Genomic DNA, 12002 nt, shown 5'->3' on the forward strand with positions numbered 1-12002 from the left:
GGGAGGGAAGATAAAGAAAGCATTAAATTTTTTAGCATTTTTTTCACATTACCATGTTTTTCAGAGCAACTAAATAGGTGTTCTTGGGACAGTATGAGTTAAGACAACATCATAGACATATCCACAAAATTCTGCCTTCCTCAACAGTATTACTTAGGCTTTTGAAGAGAGGCATCTTACAAAAAAAAGACAAATAATTTTAAAAATGACAAAGTGAAGTTTAAATACACATGACAATATGTTAAGAAAGGAGACACATTTTGTTAACATTTTTCTTCTTTTCCTTGTGTGGTTGCTGAATCCCTGAGAATGTTCTCCTGCACACTGGGGGCAACCCATCAGTTGCTGAGAGATGCAAATTCAAAATTGCTGTGAAGGCTCCTCTGATATCCCCGAGCTGCAGAAATATTTTTGGTTTAGTTTTGCACAGTCAAACTTCCTGCTATTTCCCATCTCCTGTCAAGAAAAGACAGAGGCTCCACATAATAGGTGCCCTACTTACCTAGGGCTTTGATCTCTAACAGCTCCCTGCTAGCAGGAGTTGGGAACGAGTCCTGATGGAGTTTCAGAGTACGGGAATTTACAACCTGGAGAGCCGCTGTGCTTTCCAGGAGGGCTGATTTCACACCACATCCGTGAGACTTCAAAGCAAAAGGGAAATCTATTTTCTATTTACTCTTCCAGCTTCCCCTTCCACCACCTCTGGACACTGTTAGCTATTGAACCTTCTGTGTTACTCGGCACCAGCCCCGGGCTGAACTTCTATGAACCAGATCTGAGTAGAAAACTCTCATAGAATGAGGCCACCTGCCCGCAGCTGTGTGGTCACCTCTCCATGCCCACACTGCAGCAAGAAGGTTGTTCACCCCAGGGAGAGCCAAAGTGCTGGCACATGGGATCTCAGGCAAGCAAAGTGGCATGGCCATCAAGCATCACAGGTTTTAGGCATGTTTAACAGCTGTGCCTTGTTCACACTAAACCGGTCACCTAGGAGCACTTCCAGGTCTCCAAGCATAAACCATGGCCATGACTTGATTCCTACCTGGCTGTATTTTGCCCTGTGACATAATGTCTTCTGTCTGGGTATCATAGAATCAGTAAGGTTGGAAGGGACCTCTGGAGATCATCTAGTCCAACCCCCCTGCTCAGCAGGGTCACCTAGAGCATGGTAGACAGGGTTGCATCCAGGTGGGCCTTGAAGATCTCCAGAGAAGGAGACTCCACAGCCTCTCTGGGCAACCTGTTCCAGAGCTCTGTCACTCTCACAGTGAAGAAATTCCCCCTCACGTACAGGTGGAACTGCCTGTGGTTCAATTTCTGCCCGTTACCTCTTGTCCTGTCACATGAGACAACCGAAAAGAGTTTGTCCCCGTCCCCTTGACACCCTCCCTTCAGGTACTTGTACACATTGTTAACATCCCCCTCAGTCTTCTCTTCCCCAGGCTGGACAGGCCCAGCTCTCGCAGCCGTTCCTCATAGGGCAGGTGCTCCAGCCCTCCGATCATCTTCGTAGCCCTACGCTGGACTCTCTCCAGTAGCTCCATGTCTCTCTTGTACTGGGGAACCAAGAACTGGACACAGTACTCAAGATGAGGCCTCTCCAGGGCTGAGTAGAGGGGCAAGATCACCTCCCTCGACCTGCTGGCAACACTCTTCCTAATGTGTCCCAGGAGACCATTGGCCTTCTTGGCCACAAGAGCAAATTGCTGGATCGTGGTTAACTTGTCATCCACCAGCACTCCTAGGTGCTTCTCTGCAGAGCTGCTCTCCAGAAGGTCAGCCCCCAGCTTGTACTGGTGCCTAGGGTTGTTTTTCCTGAGGTATAGGGCTCTGCACTTGTCCTTGTTGAACCTCAGGAGGTTCCTCTCTGCCCAGCTCTCCAGCCTGTCCAGGTCTCTCTGAATGACAGCACAGCCCTCAGGTGTGTCAGCCACTCCTCCCAGCTTGTTGGTGTCATCAGCAAACTTGCTGATGAGGCACTCTGTCCCCTCATCCAGGTTGTTGGTGAAGAAGTTGAGCAGGATGGGACCCAGTACTGAGCCCTGGGGGATGCCGCTAGCCACAGGCCTCCAAGTGGATTCCGTGCCACTGATGATGACTATCATGCTTTGCACTGAAAGGAAACTTCAGCAAATACTGTTTCTATGCGGGGACGCTCTGGATGGCAGTGAAGCACGCTTACATCACATCTGCACAAGGTGAGGAACATAGGGTCTGTTGTACATGCCAAAGGAGACAGCAAAAAGATCGGCTGTTGTTGACAGTAGTGCTTCCGGTTACGCCTTTTGTTCAAATGGTACAACTTTTTCCTTGACTGAATACCCAACAGTCAATACAGGGATACACGCTGTGATTGCACAGCTAATCTTATCATTGCATACACGGATGCATGAAGTAGAATGAAAATTAACCAATATCTGACAAATTTTGATAAAAAAATATTTTTTTGCTCGTAACTTATGAGCCATCGCTCTACATTCTATCTATGGGCTTATTGTGCTTGATGTGAGCAATGTCTGTTCCAGCTGTAGCCCTGAAAAACGTAATGCAGTTAATGGGCTCCATAGCTGGTTGCAGTAGTGTTGTGCCTGCAAAACTAAAACACTTGCTGAATCTCATCCCCGTGTTTCTGCACTGCATCAGCTTATGCAACGTTACCCTACCCAAGTAGGATACTCAAGAGCAATAAGAACTTACATGAGTGGTGAAGAACGTGTTACTCCTGGCTAAAGTCCCATATATAGACCAGGATTCAAGCATGCTGGTATAGTAAGTATGTGGGAAGTCTACTTGTGCTGCTATTCTGTGGATAAAAGGAGAATTTCTTTGATATCATTTGTCAAAAAAATGATTTTATCATCACTAAATACCCTACATCAGAATTTTATGATGTTTACAGTGCTTCAAAATAGTCTATTACATAGTCGCAAAATGCTCTACAATGCACATGACAAATGTGAGGGAGCTACAGGGGCTTCCTGACACTGTCTATTCTGGGTAAGGATCCTAACTATAAGCTGTGCAAGTCCTCCAGCATTGTTTCTGATGCTGTTACAAACAAGTTGTTGTAGGTGCTTTTTATTGTCTTTATGGTGTTAGAACTAGCTACTTCATTTTCTTAATTATTTGCAATGTTAATAAAACAGGAAGAAATTCCTGAAGGTTCAGAGGGCCTGTTTTTAATATGGAAAAATATACATTTCTACGATTCATAGTCCACAGAGCTCTATCCAGTCCCTTAGATGATCTAATCTGATGCATAAAAGAAGGTGGTAAGAACTCGTACCACTAGCTGACAAAAATATTTCAGTCCTCAGAGGATAGACCTGATATTTACCAGAAGCAGATAAGAGGATGAACTGAGAAGCCTCCAGAAGGCAAGGCTCTTTCATTAACAAAAAGTTAGTTGGGAAAGAGATGCCAAGGGATTTTGGCCATTGATTTGAAGTTGTAAAGAAGAGCTGGGTGGAAGCCCTCTGCAGCCCAAGTCAACACATTCGTTAATAATACTTCTTCTTGAACCCAAATCTGTTTATCAGTATGAACTTGAGCACATGTGCTAGAAATATCAACCAGACATTCCAGAAGGGGAACTTCTGTGTAACCTGTGACCCACAGAGGGTGGACTGCCAATCTTTGATCAACCGCTTCACGGAGAGGTGGGAGAAGGAAATGTAGATATTTTTTCAGTTTATTCCTAACCATTTGTTCAGAGAGAAGGGGGGGGGGAATAATGGTCTTTCCACAAAACTTTTGAAATATTGAAACACAGAACCTAGTAATAGCTTACAATCTTGCATTCCTTCCTTCCTTTTCTTTTAGACTTAATTTTCCCTGTAGGTCTGTGGGCTGCAAGTTGATTGGGTCCATTTCAACTAACATTTTTTCTGGTAAACCTACAGTCAGAAAATCTAGTAAGACATCTCATCTTTTCTTGCTCTATTTCTAAAATTAGAAAGCTAAACAGTTCTAAGCAGTCATCCAATACAGCCAAGTACCAAAGGAGGTGGGCCGATCTCCATTTCAGAGTGTCTTAGCGACAAGATAAAGAATATCCGTCTGGGGGAGATGACAGACAAGTCCAGAGCTATTGAGCTCAATACAGAGTGAACTGGGTGACAGACTACAGCCTGTGAAATGCAGCAGATGAGATGAAATGACCTACTGGTTCTTCCTTGGCTCCAATTCTATGGCTGTTAGGCATATTGTGGTCATTATGCAGATCATGTAGATCTGCATGCGGAGGCAGAGTAAGGCCAGGAAAAGGCCTTATTAGTCTGTAGCAAACTCGGTAAACTGGGAGGTAGTAAACTGTGAAAGAATTAGTGGGATCTTCTGTCGATGAAGATGATGGGTTTTGTTTGCTTAAGAGGATTACATTTTAAACTCAGGTTAGTGGTGCTTTCTGCTGAATCACACTTTTCTGTCAGTCCTTTAAAACCACAGTGCATAATTCAAATGAAACTCAGTATGTACAAAATTGGCTACAGCACGGCATTAATTTACTCAGGCTCATTAGATTGGAAAGAATGGTATTTTACGTAACAGACATTGAGTTGTCATGACTATGAGTGTTACTTGTTTGGGGATGATACTGGACAGACAGAACAGACTGAACAGTAGCAATGCCAAGGAGCAAAACACTTTTTCTCCTGTTTCATCATCATCTACTGTGTAGAGAAGCTTGCGCATGGGATATTCTCAAGCCACATTCTTCTCTTATGCCCCTGTGCTATTTCCCTGTGGTTCAAACCACATGCAACCATAGCTAATAATTTTCAACATTCTGCAAATTGGCTTATTGCTACAGTTACTGCAGGCAACATAGGAGATGCCTCAGAGTTCCTCAAGAGCAGAAACAAAAGATGTGAGCAGAGGCACTGCTCACCTTGACTGTCTAGACAAAAAGTGTTAAGTTTCTGAAATACAAAAGGCATTTGTTAACATCACTACATCAATGAAGTTTAAGAGTTGAACATTGCTAATAGAGGTATCTTTTTTATTGTGAAAAGGCCTGAAACAGATGGGGCGGGGGAGAGGTGATCACTGAGTGCTGTAATACCAGCAGTTAGATGACTGCTGAGATGTGTGGCTTGTAACCACTGGCTCACCACCATGGAAATCAGTGCTTCTGCTGAAACTGGAAGTCTGGTTTAAGCTTGTTAGTGCCACAGTGGAAGAGGTTTTGGTATATTATCCTGGGGGTAAGAAAGAGGATTTCTCATGTTTCTCTTTTTTTCAAGAAAGCTCCCAAAAGAAGAAAAGTTCATCGTCCTAAAAATCCGTAAGGCCAAACTTCCTCTGACAGAGCTTTTACTTTCGTATCCTTCATAGCTTGTTATTTTAGGAGAATGAATCTTACAGCATGCAGCAGTAACCAGGTGCCTTAAACCCTTGCACTTCATTCAGGGAGCAATGGCAGGAATTTTCTTAATCTGGCTCTAGCTGAATAAACTAGATATTCTCCTGCTGGTTTTCTTAACTCCAGTTTCTAGACTGGACTACAAGCTCCCCCTACAGAAAAACATGCAACTAAGACTGAGATTGTTCATACAGCACTATAAGGAAAGGATGATTTAGGGAAATCACACAGAGCAGCCTACCTAACTGCAGTACAACAGTTCTGCACCGACTGAGGCCTCAAGCTCCTGCTGACGACTGTTCTGCCTCTTCCAAGGGGGAGGAAAGGGAGATAAAGGGATAAAGTGCCCAAAAGACACTTAGCATATGACCTTAGCATACGGAGGGAGGGGGTCTCAAGGTATCCGTATGTGGGGGAGTGATTTTTTGTTGATGTTTTAAGCATTTTAAAACCGAACAAGAAAATTCCTTTAAACACACAGGGTGTTTGTTTCTTCAGGCTCACTCCCCCCCCCCTCCCCGCCATGCACACAGGGGAATATTTGACTGCGTCTGCCAAACTGTGAAAGAAAACCTTGGTCACCATTGTGTGGGTTATTGCATCTGTGATTGTCATCCTCAGAAACTTCCTCCTTTGATAAAACAAAATGTCTTGACCTGGGCTTGGCTCCAGGCACATGAAAATAAGTCCAAATAAGGATCTGCAGCACGACAAGCTGCTGTGCTTAAAAGTAGCATAAACTGACCATGTTTAGTAGGGATTTCAATGAAAGGTGGCTTTTTGACATTGTCACTTCTTGCAGCTACAGAAAAGATGCCTCTCTGTAGCTGTGACTAGGGGTGAGGTACACTACAGTAAATTAATTATATCTTCTGCTTCTGAAGATGCAGACAGGCAAGGTTTACTTTCCTCAGTTTGCTGAATACCAGTGAGTAACAAGAGGGGGTCTTGGGAAAGAACATTTTAGGGAAAAAAAAAAGAGAAGATGCGCAGCAAGGATCAAGAGTGTTTCTTTGCAAAATCCATGTAAGTCAAATGTCCCTCCCCATAGGTTGGTTCCCTGGTTTGATATTCTCACTTACCTACTTCACAGCCAGTAGATGGAAATGCTTGGCTGACAGTTGCCACTACAGGAAATTAGCATTTGGTGAATAGCTGCTGTTAGTAATGGCACTATCAGACATGACAACTGACAGATCTTGTCACCACATAGTCACCAGGATAATAAAAGAAGGTGTCATTCTGGATTTGGTTCCAATAAGCTGTGAAAATACTACAACCACCAACTCATAAGATGCTACTGTCTAGTCCAATAATTACCTGCTGTTTAAATGCTAGGATAAATATGAATCTGTAAAGCTTTTACTTTCTAAAACAAAAAATTCACAGACATTGAAAATTGAGTAGAGGAGCAAAAACCCATTAAAGTTCATCTGAGTTAATCTTGTCAGGGACTGAATGTAAAGGTTCAGATAATAAGAGGCACAGAGACTGAGGGAACAGAGGAAGGAGGAGCTGCCATGTGTGTTCTCATGGTAGAATTTAAAGCTAGTGCTTTGGTCTCAGAGTGAAGTTGTTATTGGGCTAGAAGAAGTCTTTGACAGTTTGCGGTGAGCACTGCAGGCTTGCCATTACTGAGGATGCTTGAGGACAAGACTAATATCTCTCAACAAAAGCTTTAATCTCTGAGTATTCTGAATGTCATCTGGTTCTCTTATCTAAACTTTAATACACTTGCATTATTTATTACATCATATTAGTACTGAAATAACTATTGCTATGCTTCAGGATTTCTGCTCGTCTTCTGTAGGCTTCCAGAATCAATCATTCTTCCTTCTCAATGCATAACTGTTCTAATTTATCCTCCTCTTCAGTGTATTTTGCAATTTACCCATTGCACTAGGAAACAGCTCAAATGCCTCTCTATCTTGCTTTTGCTCAGTGCTAGGCAGCCCAATGGACACGGATTGGCTAGAATTTGGAGGAAACAATAATAAGGACAGGATGGGAAATGAGAGAAAAGACAAAAAAAAAGGATTTGGCAAAGGTAGAATGTGCAGAATCAATTTGATCAGTCCTTTCATAAATGATTTCCGAGCTCTGACCTGTCAAAGGCTTACTTTTCTGTAAGCTTGCTTCACTGCTTCTGAGATGACTTGGGAGCAGCGGCAGCTTGCAGGGTTAAGTACATGATGCTGAGAGGCATTCCAAGTCATTCAGGAACTGTTCTGCCACCTGAATCTTGCCACAGGCTGCTGGCTGGGTAAACTTAATTCTAGGGACAAATATACATCAAAACTACTGGGACTTGAGAAAAGCATTGCATACATTGCCAGACAGGAACTCTTAGGAGGAGACTTGGTTTAGTGAAATAAGTATGAGGTGACATAAAGGAAATGGGCTGAGCACTGTAAGAAGCCCTTTGAGATAAAAGACTGATAATGAGTTCTTCTAAAAGCTAGGGGAAAAGTGATGCCTGAACAGCTGCACTTCAGAGCAGATGTAAATAAAGGACTGGAAATGGAGAATACTTCTTACAGGCAGAAACCTAAGTTTTCTCCAGATCAGCAGAACAAAGTTTAGCAGAGATAACAGTTATCCAAGTATCAGGAACCAAGGAAGAGACTTAATCAAACTGAAGAACACTGCTCACGTAAGAACAACTCTTTCTGATTTGGCCATACATCAGTTGAAGCCACAATTGAGAAGAATAGCCAAGTAAAGGAGAAGTGAAGATCTGAAAAAAGTCCTCCAGACATTGTTAAATACCTGTCCACACTCCTGGTTTAAAAGAGAAGGTGGGATTAGCTCCCAGGGAGGGCTCTGACCCATAGAGTGTGTTCCACCAAGCACAAGGAAATACTGCCAGCCTTATTAGCCATTTTGCATGTGTTCACAAACTTTACTCATGTGGAAGCACAACAGGGATCAAGGTCTAGACTCTTCTCTCACAGGGAGGAAATGAGAACATAAGAACAGAAAAGGAAGATGACAAGTGTCTGGAGGAAATTCCACAACCAGCCTAATTTCCTCCATTGCCACTACACTGCCTCCTTCCTCAGTGCTGTTGCCCAGAAACTGGAAAATCAAATGCCGTGCTGGCAATGCCAGCTGCTTCCTCACTATGTCCTACTCAGTCCCCAGACCCTCCCATTCTCCTGCCTTTTTTTTCAATCTAACATTTTGCTGGTATCTTCCAGGAAGACTGACAAAACACCCACCTCACATCAGCTCTTGGCTCTCTACCCTCTCTTGTCTCAAACCTAAAAATACAATGTCCTTTCCTGTAAGCCCGTTCTATCCCTGTCACGTACTCACAACCATGCATCACCCCTTTCATCCCTGCTATGTCACTCCTTCAAACCATTTATGTGAAGGCGTGCGTCACAACCCTGAGCTAGCCAAAACTTTAGAAGGGACTTTCCTGAAGAACAGTAAGTCTATCAAATACAAAATTAGGCTTTTTTCTTTCTCTCTATTCTTAGAAAATTGTCTAATCTTTTCAAATAAAGGCTAGAAATAAAAGGTTTTTTAAAATAGATTTTCACCATCCACTGAATCTCAGCAGCGTGGCTCCTTTCTGTCAGGCTTGTTCTGGGCAAGGCTGGCTTCCCAAGTTGCAGTAACTCTCTAACTTCTCCTTCAGATTCCTAGGAAAGGTGTCTCTGTCACCTTAGGAGTCTGGCTGTGTATCTGCTCCCTGCTCCTCCCAGCAGTCTGACAGTGTCTTCTGCCTGCAACTGGAAAGCTTGTCTTGGACTAGCTGACTCCACTGCTCTTAAGATCAGGAGCAATCTGCCTCTTCCAAAAGGCGTCCTCCTGGCACAGTTCGTCCGCATCTTGAAGGCTGGATGTTGCTCTGGTCCTTGTAGTTCTGGTTTTCACAGTTCAAAAACTATCCACATAAATAGAAAAGGTTCAGAGATAAGCAATGAGGATTATCAAAGTTTTGAGATAACTGTGTTAGCTGGGACACTACAGCCCTAAAAAATAACAATGAGGAGGAGCAGGGGAAATACATTAGAGGTCTACAATACGCTGGTTAGCCTGGGAAAGGTGCATAGGACCAACACTTCTGCAACTTTTCCAACACAAGAATGGGTGGCATCAGATTAAATTAGTGGGAGCTAGTTTCAAAAAAAAAAAAAAAAAAAAAAAAAAAAAAAGTCTTCATGGAACAAATTCTAAATCCTTAAACCTCCTTTTCACAGACTCAAGGGGAGATAGAAGAAGGATAACTTAGCATTACTGAAGAGAAATAACAAGCTTAGGAACATCCTCTGAGCTAAAAATTATCAGTACCTTAAAACATACCAGAAGGAAGCATCATTCTTTTACCTTATTCTAACATGTCTCTGGACTGCTGCTTGAACCACTCTTGGAGACAGGATTGGGGCTGGACAAACTCTTGATAGAAACCACACAGCTGCTCCCACAGGCACAGCAGAAAGCCCTACAGTTAGAGCAACTGGACTGTCAGCAGACATGCTCATCCCAAATGGGAGAGCAGGCAACTTACCACTTACTGGTGCTTCTGGTGCCTTTGCCACGACATTCCTATAACAGCCTCTTGCAACTCTTCTGGCGATGTTCCCACCCCAAGTATGTTGGGAAATGTAGGTATACCCAGATGCAGTATATTGCCTATGCCTAGTGGTCATTGTGAGTAGCGTTCAGACAGAGTAAAAAGAGCGATGTGCACAAAATGATGGTGGATCATTTTCACGCTCTCCACAGTCACTTACTCCAGATATCAGAAGACCGAGGACTTAGATATTAGGAACCCTCTACTCTCCCATCTCTCCACCAGACCTACTTTGAAACCTGCTGGAGAGCCCATTTTTAATTCATTGTTAATCAGAAAAGACATTAGATTAATTTAAGTGCTCTGGGAACATTCAAGTTTGATAAACACAACTGTATTCTGGGACAGTCATGTAACCCCATTAAAAAAAAAAAAGTAAAAACATACCCATTCAAAATCACTCTGAAACTAATGTATTTGTGATTTCTGATGTCTTGCTGATGGTCCTGAATTCACCATTATCTTACCTAGCATTGCTGTCAAGATAGCAGGTCTGTAGCTCCTGGAGCTGGAGGAAAGACAACAGGAATCCACAGAAATGCCTTTACTCACTCAGCACGGGTGTCTGAAACATCTAGCTATGAGGCAAGTGACATTTCACCTGAAGAGTGTACCACCAATACAATTAATTGGTGTTGGACAAGGACTTCAGAGTTTGGCCTGCTTTGAGTGGAACTGACCCAGAGACCTCCAGCGGTTCGTTCCAAGTTATTCTGTGGCTCTATGAAGGGGAAAAAAAATCACAGAAAGAAAGGCAAGGAAGCTGATTCTTTCAGCCTCTGTCCCTTCCTTCTGACTGTTGCATTTGCTCTAAACACTAATATTTTTGGATGTGAAGAGAACCAGAAATCAAATAGTTAAGTGGACATCTCAACCCCACTATCCTTTCAGCAACAGCTCCAGGCATCTGGAGATATCTGTTCAGATATCTGAAAATCTCCAAGAAAGCCGGAAAGTTTCAAAGAACCACTGCCATGCACTTTAGGGTCACAGCTACAAGAAAGTCCAAGTGTTTGTAGCTCAGGTCTGCATGATCTTCTAGCAGAAAAGAAAATTTAAAAGCTTTAGAGAATAAGTAGAAACTCAAAGAACAAAGCAAGATAGGCAGTTTTAAATGAACATGTTATAAAGAAACAGTCATAGAAGTTGATTCTATAATTAAGAAGTTCACAAACTTGGTGTGCAGGACAAGCAATAGACAGCTGGATAAGCAATGTATTCAGGAGTGTTGGGTTCCTGGCTCTGTTAATAACGGCCAAATCACTTGCCTGATTCAGGCTTCTACCCTTTGACTAGACCTTTACTGGGTTCTCTTTTGTGCAGTGCTTGCTGAAGCAACAAGTGAACGTACTAAGGAGTTAGGAACATCTGCCTGTCTAATGGCACGTAAGTTAGCCTTTACAGCTATGCTAGATCGTCCATCACATGGGACATGTCATCAAACTCAGGTATTTCACATGCTCAAGCTAGAAACAGAATTATAGCAACAGGCTGGACCTCAAGTTAGCTGAGTTACTTGTACTCACATCGCTAAGCATATGCTAACCCAAGCAAAAAAAACCTGTATCTCGGAGCACAATGAACTGAGGCCTGCATTATCAAGAAATACGAGTCTGAGTTATTTGAGCTTGTCTGCTTGAAAATTGGCAGAGTCCCCAAAAAACAAGGAGAGGGAGTAATTTAGTTGGCATTAAGAAGGTTTATTCTTTCATCTCTTGTCAATATCATCTACAGACTACTAATGTTCACATCAGAATGAAAGCTATGAATCAAGCTGGCTACGTAATTATTTTTCCTCATGTGTTATCTGTACAATATCCTACTGCCTGCCTGACTCTCTCTATCTAGCACCTTCAGGAGGCTACCTGAATACAAAGGAAACTTGACTTAAAGGCAAGATAGGAGAATAAAAGGAAATAAATTGCTATGTTTTTCTGTTACATCCCAGTGCATTATCAGAAGCCAAGAACTTCAGTGAAAGATGTCAAAGATGGAGACATGACATCATGGAGAAAGAACTGTCTGACTCATATCTCTTGCTGGGCATCTACAATA

Source organism: Rhea pennata, chromosome Z (assembly GCF_028389875.1).
Source record: "Rhea pennata isolate bPtePen1 chromosome Z, bPtePen1.pri, whole genome shotgun sequence".
In the NCBI taxonomy this organism is placed as follows: Eukaryota; Metazoa; Chordata; class Aves; order Rheiformes; family Rheidae; genus Rhea; species Rhea pennata.